The 23,206-nt window shown below is 47.6% G+C and overlaps 1 protein-coding gene across 7 annotated transcripts in view; it reads left to right on the top strand.

The window, feature by feature from the left end:
* LOC138261641 (zinc finger protein 585A-like) overlaps window positions 1-23,206 on the top strand; it is a 311,686-nt gene that overhangs the window by 248,320 nt on the left and 40,160 nt on the right. The gene's annotated exons all lie outside the window — the stretch shown is intronic.

Raw genomic sequence — 23,206 nt, forward strand, 5'->3', positions numbered from 1 at the left:
TGCAGTACTAAATGTGTATCGATTTTCTTCTGTAGCTAGCATTCTCCCCCAACCCCTTCTTGACAAGTGTAACTATCACTTCTCCCCGTAAAACAAGGAACCAGCACTATGGTCACTCAGGCTGATTTTTATTGGGGCGGTGACATTTAGGCTCGCTATTGTAAGTATACTTGCTGGCGTACGGTTGGGCAGGACGTGAGGTGAAGCCTGGAACCATGGGCCTGTGTGAGTCTTAGGAAACGGGGTCTGGGAAGTCCTACCTTTAGCTTTCTTCAGCCTCCATCACCTCTCATACCTGGGAAAAACTCGATCAAGCAGCTGTCTTCTAACTGTCCACACTACCATACAGGTAAACCATTCTATCCCTCCCAAATGTTATCCATACATCTTACACAGCTCCTCCTCATTCAGAGTTGATCTAACTCTAATGAGAACAAGAACTCACTCCCGGTAGATTCACTAACACCCCCTGCCTCCGTATTACATCAAGGACTTCTAGGGGAGACTTCATTTTTTTGAATGCTTTATACTTTCTTGCCATCCATATCCTCTTGAAATGTGTTGACAACAGCTTTTCGTTCCTTGCTAATGTCTTCCACTATATGTTTCAGGGCACTTTTCTTTGAGCTCGAATTGGTCCATCTTCTGGGTTTGTGGCCCCTGGTGGGCTGTGACTGGGCCACATGGTTGGTGCTTCTTGTTCCTCTAGGACCTTATTAAGCTAAAATATGCACTGTGCCTCATAATGAGAGCACATTTGATTTAATTCACTGTCCCATATTGTAGGAAGGTAGCCTCTTTCTAGCCTTGTTACCCCCACTTTGGCCTATTTGTGAGTATGTGTCAGGGTGTTTTTACTGTCTCACTGGGATCCTGCTAGCCAGGGCCCAGTGCTTATAGTGAAAACCCTATGTTGTTAGTGTGTTTGATATGTGTCACTGGGATCCTGCTAGCCAGGACCCCAGTGCTTATAGGTTTGTGGCCTATATGTGTTCCCTGTGTGGTGCCTAACTGTATCACTGAGGCTCTGCTAACCAGAACCTCAGTGTTTATGCTCTCTCTGTTTTTAAAATTGTCACTGCAGGCTAGTGACTAATTTTACCAATTCAGATTGGCACACTGGAACACCCTTATAATTCCCTAGTGTATGGTACCTAGGTACCCAGGGTATTGGGGATCCAGGAGATCCCTATGGGTTGCAGCATTTCTTTTGCCACCCATAGGGAACTCAGACAATTCTTACACAGGACTGCCACTGCAGCCTGAGTGAAATAACCTCCAAGTTATTTCACAGCCATTTTACACTGCACTTACGTAACTTATAAGTCAACATATGTCTAACCTTCACTAAGTGAAGGTCAGGTGCAAAGTAACTTAGTGTGAGGGCACCCTGGCACTAGCCAAGGTGCCCCCACATTGTTCAGGGAAAATTGGACTTTGTGAGTGCGGGCACACCATTACACGCCTGCACTACATATAGGTCAATACCTATATGTAGCGTCACCATGGTAACTCCGAACATGGCCATGTAACATGTCTAGGATCATGGAATTGTCACCACAATACCATTCTGGTATTGGGGGGGACAATTACATGTATCCCCGGGTCTCCAGCATAGAGCCCGGATACTGCCAAACTAACTTTCTGGGCTTTCTCTGCAGCTACCGCTGCTGCCAACCCTCAGACAGGTTTCTTGGGGCTGGGCAGCCCAGTCCCAAGAAGGCAGAACAAAGGATTTCCTCTGAGAGAGGGTGTTATACCCTCTCCCTTTGGAAATAGGTGTGAAGGGCCTGAGAGGGGTAGCCTCTCCAGGCCTCTGGAAATGCTTTGAAGGGCACAGATGGTGCCCTCCTTGCATAAGCCAGCATACACCGGTTCAGGGATCCCCCCCATCCCTGCTCTGGTGCGAAACTGGACAAAGGAAAGGGGAGTGACCACTCCCCTGACCAGCACCTCCCAGGGGAGGTGCCCTGAGCTCCTCCAGTGTGTCCCAGACCTCTGCCATCTTGAATGCAGAGGTGTGAGGGCACAATGGACAGCTCTGAGTGGCCAGTGCCAGCAGGTGACGTCAGAGACCCCTCCTGATATGTGCTTACCTTTCTCTGTAGCCAGTCCTCCATTGAGGGCTATTTAGGGTCTCTCCTCTGGGTATCTCATCAGTTAACGAATGCAAGAGCTCACCAGCATTCCTCTGCACTTCCCTCTTCGACTTCTGCCCAGGATCGACCGCTGACTGCTCCAGGACGCCTGCATAACCGCAACAAAGTAGCAAGAAGACTACCAGAAAACATTGTAGTGCCTCGTCCTGACTAGCGTGGTCCCTGGAACACAGGAGCTGGGTCCAAGTGTCTTTGCCAGTCCAGTGGCCCTTCTGTCCAAATTTGGTGGAGGTAAGTCCTTGCCTCCCTACACCAGACAGTAATCCTGTGTACTGCGTGAACTGCAGCTGCTCGGGCTTCTGTGCACTTCTGGAAGACTTCCTTTGTGCACAGCCCAGCCCAGGTCCCCAGCACTCCGTCCTGCATTGCCTAACTCGCTGAGTTGGACTCCGACGTTGTGGAACCCCCCTTTGTTGCTTTGAGTGGACTGTCGTCCTCTGATCTTCTACTTACCTGTTCAGGTACTTCTGCGAGTGCTGCCTGCTTCTGCGTGGGCTCTCCGTGTTGCTGAGCGCCCCCTCTGACTCCTCCTCCAAGAGGCGACCTCCTGGACCTTCCTGGGCCCTGGCAGCACTCAAAATCTTCAACTGCAACTCTTGCTGCTAGCAAGGCTTGTTTGAGGTCTTTCTGTGTGGAAACAACTCTGCATCCTCCAGCACGCCATGGGACATCTTCTGACCATAGAAGAAGTTCCTGGCACCTTCCGTTGTTGCAGATTCTTCGGCTTCTTCCACCCGGAGGCAGCTCTTTTGCACCTTCATCCGGGGTTTAGTGGGCTCCTGCCCACCCTGGACACTTGCATGACTGTTGGACTTGGTCCCCTTCCTTTACAGGTCATCAGGTCCAGGAATCCGTCTTCAGTGCTTTGCAGTCAGGGGAGTCTGCAAGGACAACAACTATCTCGACTTTACTGTCTTTCTGGGGCAGTAGGGTATCTTTACTCCTACTTTTTAGGGTCTTGGGTGGGGTATCTGGGACACCCTTAGTGTTTTCTTACACTCCCAGCGACCCTCTACACACTACCCTAGGCCTGGGGTCCATTCGTGGTTCGCATTCCACTTTTGGAGTATATGGTTTGTGTTGCCCTTAGGCCTATTGTCTCCTATTACATTATATTGAGTTCTACAGTGTTTGCACTACTTTTCTAACTGTTAACTTACCTGATTTGGTTTGTGTGTATATTACTTACCTCCTAAGGGAGTATATCCTCTGAGATACTTTTGGCATATTGTCACTAAAATAAAGTACCTTTATTTTTAGTAACTCTGAGTATTGTGTTTTCTTATGATATGGTACTAAGTGATATGAGTGGCATAGTAGGAGCTTTGCATGGCTCCTAGTTCAGCCTAAGATGCTCTGCTATAGCTACCTCTAACAGCCTAAGCTGCTAGAACACCTCTAATCTACTAATAAGGGATAACTGGACCTGGCACAAGGTGTAAGTACCACAAGGTACCCACTATAAGCCAGGCCAGCCTCCTACACATATGAACATACATCTGAATGGTTAGCCCCATTTGTATTTAGTTCCTTTCTCTTTTAAGAAAGTGATCACTGGGAGGAGGTCGCAGAAGTTTGGCTGCCAGTATATCTGCTTTCTGCCTGAAGTAGAGGACCAAAGAGAAGCTGTCCAAAGCAACTCTGAAGCTTTGGCGACCAGGCACACACACTGCGTTCCATCCTAAAGATTTTCTGTTTCTTGTAGTTCTGTGTTTTCTTTGTTCATTCTTTTCACATATCCTTCAGTGATATCCCTGACATTCTCAGAGTGTCATAGGGCTCACCTTACCTGGTGTGAGATCTTCATGACCTATTTTCAAAGTCCTCCAGGTGCCAATGCAGGACTGTGTTCTTCTCCTTTAGCCCAAATGTCTCTTGTTGTACTGCTTCCAGTTCCTCCTCCCTGGCATCCCCAGAGTTTCCTAGTGTGGAGACAAATTTCCTCATCTCAGCCATGCCTTGTTTTAGCTCGCTGACATCCTTCGCCACCCCTTTTCTCAGTGCTGACATATCTCTAAGCTAGTAAATGGGGGCCTCTGAATATTCCTGTTTTGTTCGCTGGGGATCTGAGGTCAAGCCCCTATTTCCGTGTGTCGTGATTTAAGTATCCGCTTTCCTTGTTCTGCTCTTGGGCATTGTTTTGTAGTTTGTTGTCCCTCTTTGCTTTTCTCGTTGCCATGGTAGGCCAAGATTGCAGGGCTTCAGCTGCACACACAAGCCACCAACTTTGGTTCAAGCACTGAAAGTCTTTATTTTTTTTTATTTTTTATTTTTATTTTTTATTTTTATCGTTGTTCATTCCAGCCAAATCACTCCATACCGTTAACACACTGACTGCAGCTACCAAGTTGCAAGCGGTGTGAGCTCCGTCCTCCTAGTCTGGCTTCTTCACATATTCAGACCTTGGCTTTAGTGCTGCTGAAGGCCTCCTGAAAGTTTTACTTCTCAAACCAGCAGTGACTCGCACCTTGCCTTGATGTGTCATACCTCTCAGACTGGGGGCACTATGTCTCACCTAGATACAGCCGCCAGTTAGAAAGTGGTGCACACCCCTCCCGTGTGTTTTGGTCTTCCCGCACGGACTCAAGTGCAGGGCATTGTTTATCACTGGTCCAATCAAGATCATGGCCCTACTGCCCCACTGAAGTCCTTCGTAGCGAGGTCCCCCAGTAGGTGGGCCTGTGCCACCTTTCGGCAGCTGTTTTGAGAAATGCTTTTGTAATTTATTTTTATGTCACTTTCATCATGAATTCAGTACTATTCACTTGATGATTGTGCTTTTTATATAGACATTTATTCAACTTCAAGTTAAATTATTCAAATTAGTTTTCATTCTTGATTGCCCTATTTTTTGTAATCATTTGGGCACCTTCTCCCTGTCTTTGTATTTCACCAAAACAGTGTTTCCTTAAAAAGGGGCTTCTTCCGATGTTTTTTCACTGAAAATGTATTTTCTCCTGTAGAATATATTTCACAGAGTTAAGTAAATCCCCTGATCACATAAAAGGCATTTAGGCTGAAGAGAGCTTAAAAACTCAACCCCAAGAATATCCCTTGATGATGTTATGGGGTCCATTGGCATTGACGCTTCTGTGACCCTGAGCAACCATGTGTGATTAAGTTACACTTTAATTGCAATCGGTTCTTCGGTGATCAAACTGATAAATCTGTGGAGAGGTTAAAAAAAAAAAAAAACGGGATCTGTTACCATACAGTCCAGAAACATAGAAAGCCACCTGAATCTTATAGGAGCTAAATTTGTGGCATGGCTGGGAAAACTGTGCCACTCTACACCTGTTCAGCTTTTTCTGGCCTGCCCAGTTTCTCAATTCACACACTGCAACTGGATTTGACAATAAGTCAACACATGGTGCTCTGTGATTTTGGTGGGTTTGTGTGCCATAGGGAGCATAAGACAAAGTAAGGTTGGGTGTGTGTTGGGAGGCTGAGGGAGGGGTGTTGATGTGCTAAGGCCAGCAAGGAAGCTAGCATGACTCCTTCTCGCAAAGGTAATTCACCTTCTAAGGAATGTTTTCCTAGCACATTTTCTCATAAACAAAACACAATAGGAAAAATAAGTATTGTTCCTTGAGGAAGCAGTCCCATTCCCAGGACTTCCTGAGGTATTGATGCTTTTGTGCAATGTCAAGTGGCTAAAAGGATGAGACCAGAGTTTCTCTGTTCTTCGGTCGACCCTGCTCAGACCTTCTGGCTAACATACTGTAATTTTTCAGGGTAGCTGGGCAAATGCCTAGGCTACTCCCAAAACAGCCAACTGGGGGTTCTGTTCTGTGGGTCTGGCAGCACAGATGCCATGCTTGCAAGAGTCTCAGTTCCGGCACCTCTAAGAAGTCGAACTAGTTATTGAGCTGTCCCACATTTGCTCAGGGCCTACTTCAGCTCGTATTTTGAAGCTAGTGAAGACTCTTATCTGTGGAGCAGGGCCCAGCACCGGTAAGAGAATATCAGCCTTGTGGGAAAGGAGAGGGTCTAGGCTAAGTTTAAAATTTAGCCCTAATTTGAGTATTCCTCCACTGCCCAAAGGTTCTCCTTCTGGAGGAGGTTTTCAGTTCAGATGTGCTGGTTATGGAGAATAAGGTTATGGCCGCATATAGGATGATGGTTCACAGACCGATCACCTCCTGCCACCTTACAATACTAATGAGGGCATCTGCTTGGGCTTAGAAAAAGTCAGTGGCCTAAATACTGCACCAGAAAAGTACATTTCCGACCCCTCTGGCGCTGCTTTGAAGCAGAATTTGACTTTTGGATTTGGCTTTACTGCCTCTTTAATCGAAATCTAACATCCTGATGGAAATCCTGCAGTCCCTGACAGCTTCTATGGAGCTCCTGCTTTTGTTTAATGAGGCTGCCCTAGGACCTTTAATGGCTGCATGGAAAAAACCTTTGTGTCCGACAATCCACTTGCAGTTCGCCAGATGCCATAGGCTCACTGACGGTGAGCTGCACTTTGTGTGTTTCCACCTGTTACCTGAGAATATGATTGTTCAAACTGTCTTCAAAGCAGGATGTCAACACCTTTTCTGTGTCACCCACAGAGAATCCAAGAAATTTGACACCCTGAGTCACAAAGTTTTTGTGTGCTGCACCAAGAATGCTACTTACCTTCTGGCAAAGACGTCCATGCCTTAAGAGAACTGACAAAATATGCCATTAAACCATGCCATATGAAGATACCATTCTGTGACCTAGTGAGTGATGAGTTACAGTTCCCGAATTGTGGCTTTGACTCTGTAGACATCATTACTCAGTCTTTGGGTTAGGTTGTCATTCTTGGATGCGTTTCCCTGGGTTTCAGGCAGCTGGCTACACTCATTGACATGCCTTTTGAAATGCCTTTTGACTGTAAAAGCTATTCAAAGAGACAGATGACTCCTCTTTGGAATGTATCAAGAACAGCATGGGTATGGCTCCTCCTAAGCTTGGTGTCCCCCTTGCAACAATTTTACCCCAGTATCTTAAGTTCCCTCCAAACCCCTCTGATTATTTCCCCATCGCATTATCACCTTCTGTGGTGTGGGGAGTATCTCACATTTTGTCACTTGGTGGGAGGCAATCATCACGAAGCAATAGGGAATCCCATGATCTGGTTTTGCTAAACTTTTCTATCCCATCCTTCCCTCCCAATCACTGGCTGGAGACATATCATGAATCTGTTCATCTGACAGTAAGAGTTTAGGATACTGTATTTGAGCCATGTCCTGCTGGCTTTGAATTTGGTTGGTGACTGTGGATCTACAGCAGCAACAACCCAATTGTAGGAAGTTGGCTCTGTATGTGCTATTTCAAAGTAAGTAATAGCATGCACAGAGTCCAAGGGTTCCCCTTAGAGGTAAGATAGTGGCAAAAAGAGATAATACTAATGCTCTATTTTGTGGTAGTGTGGTCGAGCAGTAGGCTTATCAAAGGAGTAGTGTTAAGCATTTGTTGTACATACACACAGGCAATAAATGAGGAACACACACTCAGAGACAAATCCAGCCAATAGGTTTTGTTATAGAAAAATATATTTTCTTAGTTTATTTTAAGAACCACAGGTTCAAATTCTACATGTAATATCTCATTTGAAAGGTATTGCAGGTAAGTACTTTAGGAACTTTGAATCATTACATTAGCATGTATACTTTTTACATAAAACACAATAAGCTGTTTTAAAAGTGGACACTTAGTGCAATTTTCACACTTCCTGGGGGAGGTAAAGTATTGTTAGGTTTCACAGGTAAGTAAGTCACTTACAGGTTTCAGTTCTTGGTCCAAGGTAGCCCACCGTTGGGGGTTCAGAGCAACCCCAAAGTCACCACACCAGCAGCTCAGGGCCGGTCAGGTGCAGAGGTCAAAGCGGTGCCCAAAACACATAGGCTTCAATGGAGAGAAGGGGGTGCCCCGGTTCCAGTCTGCCAGCAGGTAAGTACCCGCGTCTTCGGAGGGCAGACCAGGGGGGTTTTGTAGGGCACCGGGGGGACACGAGTCAGCACAAAAAGTACACCCTCAGCAGCGCGGAGGCGGCCGGGTGTAGTGTGTAAACACGCGTCGGGTTTCCAATAGTTTCCTATGGGAGACCAAGGGGTCTCTTCAGCGATGCAGGCAGGCAAGGGGGGGGCTCCTTGGGGTAGCCACCACCTGGGCAAGGGAGAGGGCCTCCTGGGGGTCACTCCTGCACAGGAGTTCCGTTCCTTCAGGTGCTGGGGGCTGCGGGTGCAGGGTGTTTTCCAGCCGTCGGGAAATGGAGTTCAGGCAGTCGCGGTCAGGGGGAGCCTCGGGATTCCCTCTGCAGGCGTCGCTGTGGGGGCTCAGGGGGGACAACTTTGGTTACTCACAGTCTTGGAGTCGCCGGAGGGTCCTCCCTGAGGTGTTGGTTCTCCACCAGTCGAGTCGGGGTCGCCGGGTGCAGTGTTGCAAGTCTCACGCTTCTTGCGGGGAGTTGCAGGGGTCTTTAAATCTGCTCCTTGAAACAAAGTTGCAGTTCTTTTGGAGCAGTGCCGCTGTCCTCTGGAGTTTCTTGTCTTTCGTGAAGCAGGGCAGTCCTCAGAGGATTCAGAGGTCGCTGGTCCCTTGGAAAGCTTCGCTGCAGCAGGTTTCTTTGGAAGGCAGGAGACAGGCCGGTGAGTCTGGGGCCAAAGCAGTTGGTGTCTTCTGTTCTTACTCTGCAGGGGTTTTTCAGCTCAGCAGTCCTCTTCTTCTTGTAGTTTCAGGAATCTAAAGTTTTAGGTTCAGGGAAGCCCTTAAATACTAAATTTAAGGGTGTGTTTAGGTCTGGGGGGTTAGTAGCCAATGGCTACTAGAACTGAGGGTGGGTTCACCCTCTTTGTGCCTCCTCCCAAGGGGAGGGGGTCACATCCCTAATCCTATTGGGGAATCCTCCATCTGCAGGATGGAGGATTTCTAAAAGTTAGTCACTTCAGCTCAGGACACCTTAGTTGCTGTCCTGACTGGCCAGTGACTCCTCCTTGTTATTCTCATTATTTTCTCCGGCCTTGCCGCCAAAAGTGGGGGCCGTGGCCGGAGGGGGCGGGCAACTCCTCTAGGCCTCAGCACACTTTCAATTCAAAACATAGCATCAGCAAAGGCAAAAAGTCAGGGGGTAACCATGCCAAGGAGGCATTTCCTTACACCAATCCATTGTTTTTCGCCCACCATGGTTTGAACTTATCCATATGCAAATCAGTCTTGTCCCTGCTTCGTTGGAAACAGTGCAGCTCTAACTACCTGCCCAGGTCCTGCCTGAACTGGAATGCAAGCTACCAAGGACCAGTTCCGCCCTGAAAAGACGTGCGTCCCATGCACAATTTGTCACTGGAACCAAGCTATACCTGGCTGACAAGCCCTAACTAGGGCTAAACCGGTCCTGGGTTGCTTGCCTTCCTGTTCAGGAAGGACCTTCCCTGGCACTTCTGTCTGGACTATTCCAGCTGGGCCAGGGTCCAGGCTGATTTTCATATAGCTGGGTCCAAACTGAGGTGGCGTGGTGTGCAAAATAGCAGTGTACTTGGCTGCTGCCCTGATTCATTATCAACGGCTGAGATTCAAACATTCCACCCATCACATTTTTATATATTCTGGATCTCTAGGATGGCACATTTCATCTTCCCATTCTCCTTGCCCACAAGCGCTACCTTAGGTTCATGGTGGGGTTCCAGCTCTTTCCCTTTGCAGTCCTGGGACAGTTTTAGCTCCCACTCCACTGCAGATAGTAAAAAAAGGCAACAAGTATTGCTAGTATTTAGGAGTAGCTTATAATCTGCATCTGTTAATTCACTAAATTATTTTAGTTGTTCTGTTCGGACAGTATAGATGTGGAAATATTTGTATAGTTCGAAAACATTTTCTACGTACATAGGGAGCCCACCCGCAGCAGTTTTCACTGCACTGTGTACAATGTGTGCAGCACACCATATACCAGGTACTATGTTATCAGTAATAGCTTCCTGGAGCCTACATAAGACATTGTTCTGTCCTGCTTCAGTTTTTACGCTAAGTTTTTGTGCTAGTATTATCCATACAAAATAATTATTTTTCAAGAAGTTTACACTTAACCAGTGCATTGTACAGTTGCTTAGTGTCTATTGCAGATGTTTCTCCTGGAATGAAGGAGCATTCTAAATGTTTCATTTTAACACCCTTAAAGTATTTGAAATACCAAATTACAAGTGGAATTAATGTAACGTCTTTCCTGCTTTCCTCATCAATAGCCACCATATACACAAGCAGTGTTATTCATGTCACTTTTTCTCTGTTGAGATCACTCACTGCAAAAGGAGCCAGTACATTTGTGATCAAAGCTTTAGTCTTGGTATGACCATAGAAAAAGTTTTCATTGTGCAGTTTGAAAGTGTTGATGCACTTACAGTCCATTGACCTAAAACTGTGGGTGTGCTTAGGGAGATGATTTTCGGAGATGCTTGTACAGTAGCTACCTTCCTCAAAAAGATTGGTCATGTAGCTATTGCTCTTTGAAGTCTGCATGTGCTTGTTTATGGCATACTTTGCACCGTGGCTAAAGGAGAATATAGATTTGCAAGTCCTGCAAAGAAAAGACTGCTCTCACTCTTCGCACCCTTGCCGAAAAGTGAAAAGGTCCCTTTTATTGCCGCGCTCACAGAACACTTTAGGATAGGCAGTTCTCTCTGGTAGCTAGCTAGCTATCCCTTGTTAGTGAGGTTGAAAAAGAAGGAATGTAAATATGGTGCATGTTGATTTAAATATGTGGCCAGGTTTCTTGATAAAAATGGAAGTGCAAGTTTATGCATAATATCAGCAGAAGCGTAGTAACTCTCAGCAAAACCAGTTTGCAGAAGGAGCAACATCATTCCATGTTATTGAGCTACAGATGCGTTTGAGGAATCGGGGGGGGAGAGCAGTGTCTCAGTTTAGTGAAAAATCCTGAAAGCCCCCCCAGGTCTCTGGGCTTGCTGGAATAAGGAAGCATAGAATAGTATAGCGTTAACTGCTCTTGACAATGGCCTACATCTAATAGCCACTCCTGGGTGGTGAGCACCTGCCCCCACATGCAGGCCATCCTACGGTTGGCAAGTAACTATGTCAAGGAAAGCAGCTTTTTGTTGCTGTCTGGCATCTCTGTTGAGACACACAGTAGTGCCAGCCCCGGCACTGATTGCAGTTGTAAATGAAAAATATAAGAGTGGGTGGATAAGACAGCAGTCCAGCAGGCCACGATTGGGGTACAGAACTAGGCTAAGTGCATGAAATCAGTGCCACCCTTATTCCGTCTGATGCACTCATCAGTGGCTCGCAGTTTATATGTGCACAAGTTAGCAGAGTGTAATATGCTTGATGAAGAAATAGAAAATGTATAAGACGTAGTCTGCCAGTGGGGGATAGGGATTGTGCCAGGCCGCATGTCTGCCAACTCCTTACTAGAGATAGACTTACCCAAGGCTGCCTCCCAGAGTCCTAGCTTGTTGCAGGCACTGGGGCAGCTCAGATTGTGCAGATGTATGAGACGTGATAAAGGTGTCGGGAGGAGGACACTTTTATGAGGAGGTTGAGTGTTTTACATTCTGATGGAGCCGCCAAAGTTCCGGATGGCATTAGTCTGTAGACGAAACCAGGCTTATTGTGTACACGCAACTGTATCAATTTCACCAGGCCACTGCCATGGGACAGGAAGAGGACTGGGATGCACTTGGTCATGCTCAGGAGCAATATACGTAAGATGAGGGGAGAGGTCTAAGCCAATATTGAGCGAAGGAGGCATAAGCACAGAAGTAATAAAGCTCAAAATAAGGGACAGCAAAGCCATCCTGATCATAGGGAAGAGTCAGGGTTTCCCAGCTAAGTCGAGTCCATTAACCTAGATCCATGATAAACGAACCTTGTAGAGTAGCTGTAATAGATGCAATAAGGGATCAGGGATCTGGAGCCTTTGCAAAACCGCAAACAGAAAAGGCCACTCAAGAGATTCTAAAGCTTTAATGGTGTCTAGGAAGACAGCCACCGCTTCTTCTGGTTGCAGTTGGTGTAGGAGGGCGAAAAGTGTCCTGAAATTGTGAGGGGGGGCAATTGGAGTTGATCCTATCCTGGTCTGGGAAGTGAGATTAGGGGAAAAAAGGATTTAGCTTGTTGACCAGTACTTTAGCAAGGATTTTGGCATCCGTATTTATTAATGAGGGGGGGGGGGGGGGGGGGGGTTGATATGAATCTGGACACTCAAGGGGTTTGTTTGGTTTCAAAAGCGTGATTAGAACACTTTCCCATAAAGGGGAAGGCAGGATGCTGTTGAGTAATGCCTCTTGGTATACATGCAGAAGGCAAGGGCCAAGTAGAGCCGAAAAGGCTGTTCCTCCCTTGGGATTTTCAAGTGGGCAACCCACCTATTGCTGCAGTAATCTCATGTAAATTTATTGGCTCTGCCACAATGCCCCACGGAGTAGTTTCAGCCAAGCTATGTTTATAAGACATAGTAAGTAGTGTAATCTGCAGTCGTGCAAGTGTTGAGGGGTATATAAGTGAGTGCAATGGTCTTCAAATTTGTTCATAATATCATCTGCATCGAACACCATCATACCGTCATCATGCTTCAGGCGAGTGACAACCGCAACACATGAGCGAGGATCTGTCCATACCTATCTCACTCCCCATATGTTTGCGCGATATCGTATTGTACGAGTACTTACATTTACGATCAGCCAGGGTATTATTTTGTTAGGACCACCTGAAACACCACTAAACGTGTATAGTATACAGTCTCCAAATCACGTTCTAATTGACAAAGGCTGAGTTCTGGTAGCTCCAGTTGCCACTGAAAGTTTTTCCACATTGAGATTTGTTTATAATGCGTTGGATATCAGATCGAAACACCAGATCTAATAGTGCCTGGGGAAGAGTGTGTCCAGAGTGTGTCCATGCGAAGGAGGTATGTGTAGAGACAGGTAGGGCAAGGGTGAGGACCACCGGAGACTGGTCAGAAAGTGTTCTAGGCAAGTGTTCAATTCTCCCAACCCAACCGTAGATATCCTGGATCCCCAGCCAGTAGTCAAGTATAGCCCATGATTCATGTACCATGGATATATGTGTGCCTTCTCTAAGGTCTGGGTGACAAACCCTTCAAACGTCAAGCAGATCATTGACATTCAAACGATCATGCAGGGCACTGGCTGCAACCCAGCGTGTTTGAGGTGTGGCATTAGAACAGTCCACATCTTTGTCCAGGACAACATTAGGACAACATTAAAATCCCTCCCCAAATACTGTTACTGGGGGATAAAGTTAAACAATATCTCCAGACAGTCCAGACGAATTATGTGTTTTGGAAATTAGACCTGTAGGTGTTATTGATGGTAAAATGTTCCCTTGGCTTTCATTTGCAGTATGACATATGACATAACTGCCCTGCACGTCTGATCTCTGCCAGTAGCTGAACAGGGAGGCCCCTGCTTACGAGCAGAACCACCCCTCTGGCATATGCTAAGTAGTTTGCGTAAACCCCATTAACAGCCCAGTTACCTGCAAAAGACGCCTGGGCCTGTGGCCTGAGGTGCGTTTCCTGCAACAGTGCAATCTGAATATTATGATGCGTTGAACAGGCTAGTACCCTTCACTTTTTCCACGATCACTTACACTGCACACATTCCATGGTTAATCGCAAGCGTCTTGTTGGCAGTCGGTGGCATGGAGGGATGTAAAGCGGGATATATGCAAAGGTCCAAGTACGTTGATGGGCCCAGAGTGCTTCAAGAAGCTCTTATCAGTCCCACTCAAGCAAGCATCCATAGAGCCAGTAAGTTATGTGGAGTCAGCAGCCAATGCATAGAACCATAATGGAAATGGAGGTCCAAACATAAACCTTCGTCCTCCCGCCCACACTGATCATCCCCTTTATCAGTGCGCACCCTAAAAATAGAAATTGTGTAATTCATGCAGTAACAAAAAACAATTTACAATCAACTGTAAAAAAATTACAGGTTAAACGTGCAATGCACTGTTTGGGAAAACTCAGTGCAGTCAGCTACCCCGCCTACATAAAGACCAGCGAGGACTGCCTAGCCTATTAAAGAATATCCTGATGTCAACGGCCCCCAGAGAGTGGGGAATTAAGGTGTTAATTAATCCAGTGGCTCTAAACAGCAATTGTACAAGGATATTAGGAGCAAAAAGCATTACAATTCTAAATGACAACTTATGAAGTCAATTTACAACGGAAGATGACTAACCATACAAATTCTGAGTTCAGTGTGTCACTGTCACCGGCCACTCAGTCCAGAGGTGGACAAGGAGAAAAGGCATCCCACAGTCTCAAGCGGTTGGATCTGTGATGTCTGAGAAGCCAGTGTTTCTGCCAGGCGTGAAGGACTGAGTGTTGCGGCGACGCAGAGTGCATGTTTTGAAGGTACTTTTGGTGCTGCGGGGGGAGGGGGGGGGGGCTCAGATGGTGACATGAATTTAGTTGTTTTCCCATTCAATTTATAACAGAGGCGAGCTGGACATAGCATGGCGTAAGGTTCATTATGGTCACAGAGAAGCCTTGGTATGTGAAAACTCCTTTTTCTCGAGCCAACCAAAGCACTTTATGTTGTAGAGCAGTATGGCAATGAGGGGGCCCGCCGGGGAGCAGACAGAGGCCCAGTGAGCGGTGTTCGCGCTCTACCACTAAGCATTTGGAGAAAGATTCAGCACTGAATAGTTCGCATAACAGTTTTTCAACAAACAACTCGATCCTTACGATATTAGTGAGGTTAGAAATACCCAACAGTTCTTTTTTTTTTTTTTTTCTTCACAGAGTGTGGACATCCAAGTCCTCATTTTTGGCAGCCACACTTACTAATTCGATATGTAGTTTTTGATAGTCAGCAGCCAAGGTTGCTTGGTCTGTTTCCAGGAAAGAGAGACGCTGTGCATTATCAGTGGTTTGCATCACCTTCTTCGTGAGGGGAGCCTCCAGTCTATCAAGACGACCTGTATAGTTATCCGTTTAAGAATCTATGTGTTGGAAGCTAGCGCTCATCAGGAGTAATGAAGCATGTATATCAGGTTGAGTGGTGAGGGTGTCTGGAGTCTTATCCATAGTGCCGGCTTCTTCGGTTCTGTGAAGTGTTTTTGCAGGGCTCAAACCCAAGCTTGGGTTGCTTAGGATCCTTCTTGCCCATGATGGTATAGTTGTGCGGGACATGAAGCCCCTGACCCGATGACAAAGATCTGCCTTCCACCAGCAGGGCGTGAGCCAACAAAGCGGTTATGAGGTCTCTTATAGGATAGACCCTCGTTCTCCACTTTGGACGGGGAGGTCAGTGCAGCCCGATCTGCCAGGCCAGGTCCTCACTGGACCGGAAACCAGCATCCTGAGACCAGTTTCAGGGTATCACCCTTCATCAGCCAGGCTAGCTTGAATCCAGTGGCACAATGAGCAAGGGACCTATGTCTGGCCATAGCCTTCCCACTTAGGGCAACTTTAGCAACACAAAAGGATGATAAACGGAGTGCTGAAACTTTTCAACCACACACCCCCAGTCACAGATCTGGGTTTAATCCATTGTTCTTTTGCTCACCATGCCACCCAGTTTGGACCCACCAATATGCAAATCACTCTTGACCCTGTTCCCCATGGGAACAGTCCAGCCTGAACTGCCAGGTACATGCATCGACACATAGGGAGGGCCCAGCTAGCCACAGTAGTGGAAGTTTGGCAGTGGACTGTAGGCAGGTGGGATAATGCTTACGGAACCTCAACTTAACCTCCTGCACAATACTGCCATTTGTAGCAGGGCCAAGTCTTGATCACATTTTGTGCCATGAGGCTCCAGGAGTGGCATGTTGAGTGTAATAATGGTAGTAAAGTAGATAAGTACTATATTGTTCGGCAAAGTAAGGCCCAGGTCACATAAACAAAAGTATCCCGCAGCACCTGATGGCTCAGGGGCTTAAATCATCCGCTATAACGTAAGGCATAGTAATAAAATAATACGATGCTTAGGGCCAGAGAGAGATTCAGGAGGCACCAAATATGGATGTTTCTAGGTAGTGCAGTCAGGAGAGGCCACTTCGGGCAGTTGAAGGGCCTCCACCTCCGAGGCCCATAGAGCTAGCTCCTTATATATGCAGTAGTTCTGGGGATAGAGTCTCCCAGGATTCAGGGGGCCTGCCTAAGGCTGCACGCACTCTTGGGCAGGTGCTCAACAGTCCACCCTGGCCTGTCTGGCACAGGCCCATGGAAGCAAAAAGCCCCCCAGAGCTGCTGCACCAAATAAAAGCCTCAGCAGAGCCCCCACACCAAACAGTTGCCTAGGGCGTCATACTCCTAACTGGCATAATTAACTTAGCTTTAAGTTCCTAGTGTATGGTACAAGGTGTACCAAGGGCCTGTAAGTTAAATGTCACTAGTAGACCAGCTTCCATTGTGCCACCCACTGCAGTGACAGTGCATACATGACTGCAGACCTACCATTTGTAGCCTGGCTGTGCAGTATTAAAACTGCAAATTCGACCTGTCAAAATAACTCATTCAAATAAGCCAGTCTTCCTTTTGGATATTACTAATCTAGCCCTAAGTTGGCCTTGCCGCCCGTAAGTGTATCTGCATGGTATTTAAAAGTAGGACATTTAAAAGTTTAATGTTTAAGCAGTGAAAAAACCCTAAAAGCTATTCTCACTTTAGCAGGGTTGGCTGTTACTTCAGAAAACATTGGAATACAGTATTAAATGTAATAATGTTATCTACAGCTAGGAAACATCTACAGGTTTCATTCTTGGGCTTTTTGAAATATTTATTACAATCCCAATTAACTGGTGAGGTCGAATTTATAATACAGGTTTTGGAAAAGGTACTTGTCCTTGTGTAAAGAAATGGCTCCCTGTTGCAGTTACGCCCCACTTTTTGCTTGATACTGATGCTGACTTGACTGAGAAGTGTGCTGGGACCCTGCTAACCAGGCCCCAGCACCAGTGTTCTTTCACCTAAAATGTACTGTTGTCTACACAATTGGCACAACCCTGGCACCCAGGTAAGTCCCTTGTAACTGGTACCCCTGGTACCAAGGGCCCTGCTGCCAGGGAAGGTCTCTAACGGCTGCAGCATGTCTTATGCCACCCTAGGGACCCCTCACTCAGCACAGACACACTGCTTGCCAGCTTGTGCGTGCTGGTGGGGAGAAAATGACTAAGTCGACATGGCACTCCCCTCAGGGTGCCATGCCAACCTCACACTGCCTGTGGCATAGGTAAGTCACCCCTCTAGCAGGCCTTACAGCCCTAAGGCAGGGTGCACCATACCACAGGTGAGGGCATATGTGCATGAGCAATATGCCCCTACAGTGTCTAAGCAAAACCTTAGACATTGTAAGTGCAGGGTAGCCATAAGAGAATATGGTCTGGGAGTCTGTCAAAAACGAACTCCACAGCTCCATAATGGCTACACTGAATACTGGGAAGTTTGGTACCAAACTTCTCAGAATAATAAACCCACACTGATGCCAGTGTTGGATTTATTAAAAAATGCACACAGAGTGCATCTTAGAGATGCCCCCTGTATTTTACCCAATTGTTCAGTGCAGGACTGACTGGTCTGTGCCAGCCTGCTGCTGAGAGACGAGTTTCTGACCCCATGCAGTGAGAGCCTTTGTGCTCTCTGAGGACAGAAACAAAGCCTGCTCTGGGTGGAGGTGCTTCACACCTCCCCCCTGCAGGAACTGTAACACCTAGCAGTGAGCTTCAAAGGCTCAAGCTTTGTGTTACAATGCCCCAGGGCACTCCAGCTAGTGGAGATGCCCGCCCCCTGGACACAGCCCCCACTTTTGGCGGCAAGTCCAAGAGAGATAATGAGAAAAACAAGGAGTCGTCACTGGCCAGTCAGGACAGCCCCTAAGGTGTCCTGAGCTGAGGTGACTCTGACTTTTAGAAATCCTCCATCTTGTAGAAGGAGGATTCCCCCAATAGGGATAGGAATGTGACCTCCTCCCCTTGGGAGGAGGCACAAAGAGGGTGTACCCACCCTCAGGGCTAGTAGCCATTGGCTACTAACCCCCCAGACCTAAACACGCCCTTAAATTTAGTATTTAAGGGCTCCCCTGAACCTAAGAATTTAGATTCCTGCAACTTACCGAAGAAGAGGACTGCTGAGCTGAAAACCCCTGCAGAAGAAGAAAGAAGACACCAACTGCTTTGGCCCCAGTCCTACCGGCCTGTCTCCTGCCTTCAGAAGAAACCTGCTCCAGCGACGCTTTCCCCAGGACCAGCGACCCCTGAATCCTCAGAGGACTGCCCTGCTTCCAAGAGACCAAGAAGCTCCAGAGAACAGCGGCTCTGTTCAACAAAGACTGCAACTTTGTATCCAGAGGAGCAGATTTAAAGACCCCTGCAATCCCCGCAAGAAGCGTGAGACTTGCAACACTGCACCTGGCGACCCCGACTCGACTGGTGGAGAAACAACACCTCGGGGAGGACCCTCCGGCGACTCCGAGACCGTGAGTAACCAAAGTTGTCCCCCCTGAGCCCCCACAGCGACGCCTGCAGAGGGAATCCCGAGGCTCCCCCTGACCACGACTGCCTAACTCTGAAATCCCGACGCCTGGAAAAGACCCTGCACCCGCAGCCCCCAGGACCTGAAGGATCGGAACTCCAGTGCAGGAGTGACCCCCAGGAGGCCCTCTCCCTTGCCCAGGTGGTGGCTACCCCGAGGAGCCCCCCCCCCTTGCCTGCCTGCACCGCTGAAGAGACCCCTTGGTCTCCCATTGAAACCCATTGGAAACCCGACGCTGGTTTACACACAGCACCCGGCCGGCCCCGCGCTGCTGAGGGTGTACTTTTTGTGTGGACTTGTGTTCCCCCCCCCGGTCTGCCCTCCGAAGACGCGGGTACTTACCTGCTGGCAGACCGGAACCAGGGCACCCCCTTCTCTCCATTGAAGCCTATGCGTTTTGGGCACCACTTTGACCTCTGCACCTGACCGGCCCTGAGCTGCTGGTGTGGTGACTTTGGGGTTGCTCTGAACCCCCAACGGTGGGCTACCTTGGACCCCAATTTGAACCCCGTAGGTGGTTTACTTACCTGCAAGAACTAACATTACTTTACCTCCCCCAGGAACTGTGAAAATTGCACTGTGTCCACTTTTAAAACCGCTAAATGTGTTTTATGTACAAAGTATATGTGCTATTGTAATTATTCAAAGTTCCTAAAGTACTTACCTGCAATACCTTTCAAATGAGATATTACATGTAGAATTTGAACCTGTGGTTCTTAAAATAAACTAAGAAAATATATTTTTCTATACAAAAACCTATTGGCCTGGAATTGTCTCTGAGTGTGTGTTCCCCATTTATTGCCTGTGTGCATGTACAACAAATGCTTAACACTACTCCTTTGATAAGCGTACTGCTCGACCACACTACCTCAAAATAGAGCATTAGTATTATCTCTTTTTGCCACTATCTTACCTCTAAGGGGAACCCTTGGACTCTGTGCATGCTATTCCTTACTTTGAAATAGCACATACAGAGCCAAATTCCTACATTGGTGGATCAGCGGTGGGGTACAAGACTTTGCATTTGCTGGACTACTCAGCCAATACCTGATCACACGACAAATTCCAAAAATTATCATTAGAAACTGATTTTTGCAATTTGAACTATTTTTCTAAATTTTTAAAAGTCCTGCTAGGGCCTTGTGTTAGTCCCTGTTAGCATTTCTTTTAGAGTTTAAAAGTTTTGTAAAAGTTTGAATTAGATTCTAGAACTAGTTTTAGATTCTTAAAAAGTATTCCAACTTTTAGAAGCATAATGTCTAGTACAGATGTGGATGTGATGGAACTCTACATCACCTCTTACCTCCATCTTAAGATGAGGGAGCTAAGGTCACTCTGTAAAATAAAGAAAATAGCAATGGGCCCCAGACCTTCCAAACTACAGCTCCAGGAGCTTTTGGCAGAGTTTGAAAAGGCCAACCCCTCTGAGGATGATAACACAGAAGATGATGATAGTGACTTAGAGGAGAATTCCCCTCCTCCAGTCCTACTTAGGGAGAACAGGGCCACTCAAGCTCTGTCTCCAAGTATACTAGTCAGAGATGCTGCTTCCCTCATAGGAGGGACCAGCACCTCTGAAAACACTGAGGATAGCCTCAGTGAAGAGGACATCCAGTTAGCCAGGATGGCCAAAAGATTGGCTTTGGAAAGACAGATCCTAGCCATAGAAAGGGAAAGACAAGAGATGGGCCTAGGTCCCATCAATGGTGGCAGCAACATAAATAGGGTCAGAGATTCTCCTGACATGTTGAAAATCCTAAAAGGGATTGTAACTAAATATGAAGATGGTGATGACATCACCAAATGGTTCACAGCTTTTGAGAGGGCTTGTGCAACCAGAAAAGTAAACAGATCTCACTGGGGTGCTCTCCTTTGGGAAATGTTCACTGGAAAAGTGTAGGGATAGACTCCTCACACTCTGGAAAAGATGCAGAATCCTATGACCTCATGGAGGCTACCCTGATTGAGGGCTTTGGATTCTCCACTGAGGAGTACAGGATTAGGTTCAGGGGGGCTCAAAAATCCTCGAGCCAGACCTGGGTTGATTTTGTAGACTATTCAGTGAAAACACTGGATGGTTGGTGTAAAGAAATGGCTCCCTGTTTCAGTTACCCCTCACTTTTTGCCTGATACTGATGCTGACTTGACTGAGAAGTGTGCTGGGACCCTGCTAACCAGGCCCCAGCACCAGTGTTCTTTCACCTAAAATGTACCGTTGTCTACACAATTGGCACAACCCTGGCACCCAGGTAAGTCCCTTGTAACTGGTACCCCTGGTACCAAGGGCCCTGATGCCAGGGAAGGTCTCTAAGGGCTGCAGCATGTCTTATGCCACCCTAGGGACCCCTCACTCAGCACAGACACACTGCTTGCCAACTTGTGTGTGCTGGTGGGGAGAAAATGACTAAGTCGACATGGCACTCCCCTCAGAGTGCCATGCCAACCTCACACTGCCTGTGGCATAGGTAAGTCACCCCTCTAGCAGGCCTTACAGCCCTAAGGCAGGGTGCACTATACCACAGGTGAGGCATATGTGCATGAGCACCATGCCCCTACAGTGTCTAAGCAAAACCTTAGACATTGTAAGTGCAGGGTAGCCATAAGAGAATATGGTCTGGGAGTCTGTCAAAAACGAACTCCACAGCTCCATAATGGCTACACTGAATACTGGGAAGTTTGGTATCAAACTTCTCAGGATAATAAACCCACACTGATGCCAGTGTTGGATTTACTAAAAAATGCACACAGAGGGCATCTTAGAGATACCCCCTGTATTTTACCCAATTGTTCAGTGCAGGACTGACTGGTCTCTGCCAGCCTGCTACTGAGAGACGAGTTTCTGACCCCATGCGGTGAGAGCCTTTGTGCTCTCTGAGGACAGAAACAAAGCCTGCTCTGGGTGGAGGTGCTTCACACCTCCCCCCTGCAGGAACTGTAACACCTAGCAGTGAGCTTCAAAGGCTCAAGTTTCGTGTTACAATGCCCCAGGGCACTCCAGCTAGTGGAGATGCCCGCCTCCTGGACCCAGCCCCCTCTTTTGGCGGCAAGTCCAGGAGAGATAATGAGAAAAACAAGGAGGAGTCACTGGCCAGTCAGGACAGCCCCTAAGGTGTCCTGAGCTGAAGTGACTCTAACTTTTAGAAATCCTCCATCTTGCAGATGGAGGATTCCCCCAATAGGGATAGGAATGTGACCCCCTCCCCTTGGGAGGAGGCACAAAGAGGGTGTACCCACCCTCAGGGCTAGTAGCCATTGGCTACTAACCCCCCCCCCCAGACCTAAACACGCCCTTAAATTTAGTATTTAAGGGCTCCCCTGAACCTAAGAATTTAGATTTCTGAAACTACAAGAAGAAGAAGACTGCTGAGCTGAAAAACCCCTGCAGAGGGAGAACAGAAGACACCAACTGCTTTGGCCCCAGACCTACCGGCCTGTCTCCTGCCTTCCAAAGAAACCTGCTCCAGCGACGCTTTCCAAGGGACCAGCGACCTCTGAATCCTCTGAGGACTGCCCTGCTTCAAGAAAGACAAGAAACTCCCGAGGACAGCGGCACTGCTCCAAAAGAACTGCAACTTTGTTTCAAAGGAGAAGATTTAAAGACCCCTGCAAATCCCCGCAAGAAGCGTGAGACTTGCAACACTGCACCCGGCGACCCCGACTCGACTGGTGGAGAACCAACACCTCAGGGAGGACCCTCCGGCGACTCCAAGACTGTGAGTAACCAAAGTTGTCCCCCCTGAGCCCCCACAGCGACGCCTGCAGAGGGAATCCCGAGGCTCCCCCTGACCGCGACTGCCTGAACTCCATTTCCCGACGGCTGGAAAAGACCCTGCACCCGCAGCCCCCAGCACCTAAAGGAACGGAACTCCTGTGCAGGAGTGACCCCCAGGAGGCCCTCTCCCTTGCACAGGTGGTGGCTACCCCGAGGAGCCCCCCCCTTGCCTGCCTGCAACGCTGAAGAGATCCCTTGATCTCTCATTGAAAACCATTGAAAACCCGACGCGTGTTTGCACACTGCACCCGGCCGCCCCCGCGCTGCTGAGGGTGTACTTTTTGTGCTGACTTGTGTCCCCCCCGGTGCCCTACAAAACCCCCCTGGTCTGCCCTCCGAAGACGCGGGTACTTACCTGCTGGCAGACTGGAACCGGGGCACCCCCTCCTCTCCATTGAAGCCCATGTGTTTTGGGCACCTCTTTGACCTTTGCGCCTGACCGGCCCTGAGCTGCTGGTGTGATAACTTTGGGGTTGCTCTGAACCCCCAACGGTGGGCTACCTTGGACCCAAAACTGAAACCTATAAGTGACTTACTTACCTGTTAAAACTAACATTACTTTACCTCCCCCAGGAACTGTGAAAATTGCACTGTGTCCACTTTTAAAACAGCTTATTGTGTATTATGTAAAAAGTATACATGCTAATGAAATGATTCAAAGTTCCTAAAGTACTTACCTGTAATACCTTTCAAATGAGATATTACATGTAGAATTTGAACCTGTGGTTCTTAAAATAAACTAAGAAAATATATTTTTCTATAACAAAACCTATTGGCCTGGATTTG

This window comes from Pleurodeles waltl, chromosome 10 (genome assembly GCF_031143425.1).
Source record: "Pleurodeles waltl isolate 20211129_DDA chromosome 10, aPleWal1.hap1.20221129, whole genome shotgun sequence".
In the NCBI taxonomy this organism is placed as follows: Eukaryota; Metazoa; Chordata; class Amphibia; order Caudata; family Salamandridae; genus Pleurodeles; species Pleurodeles waltl.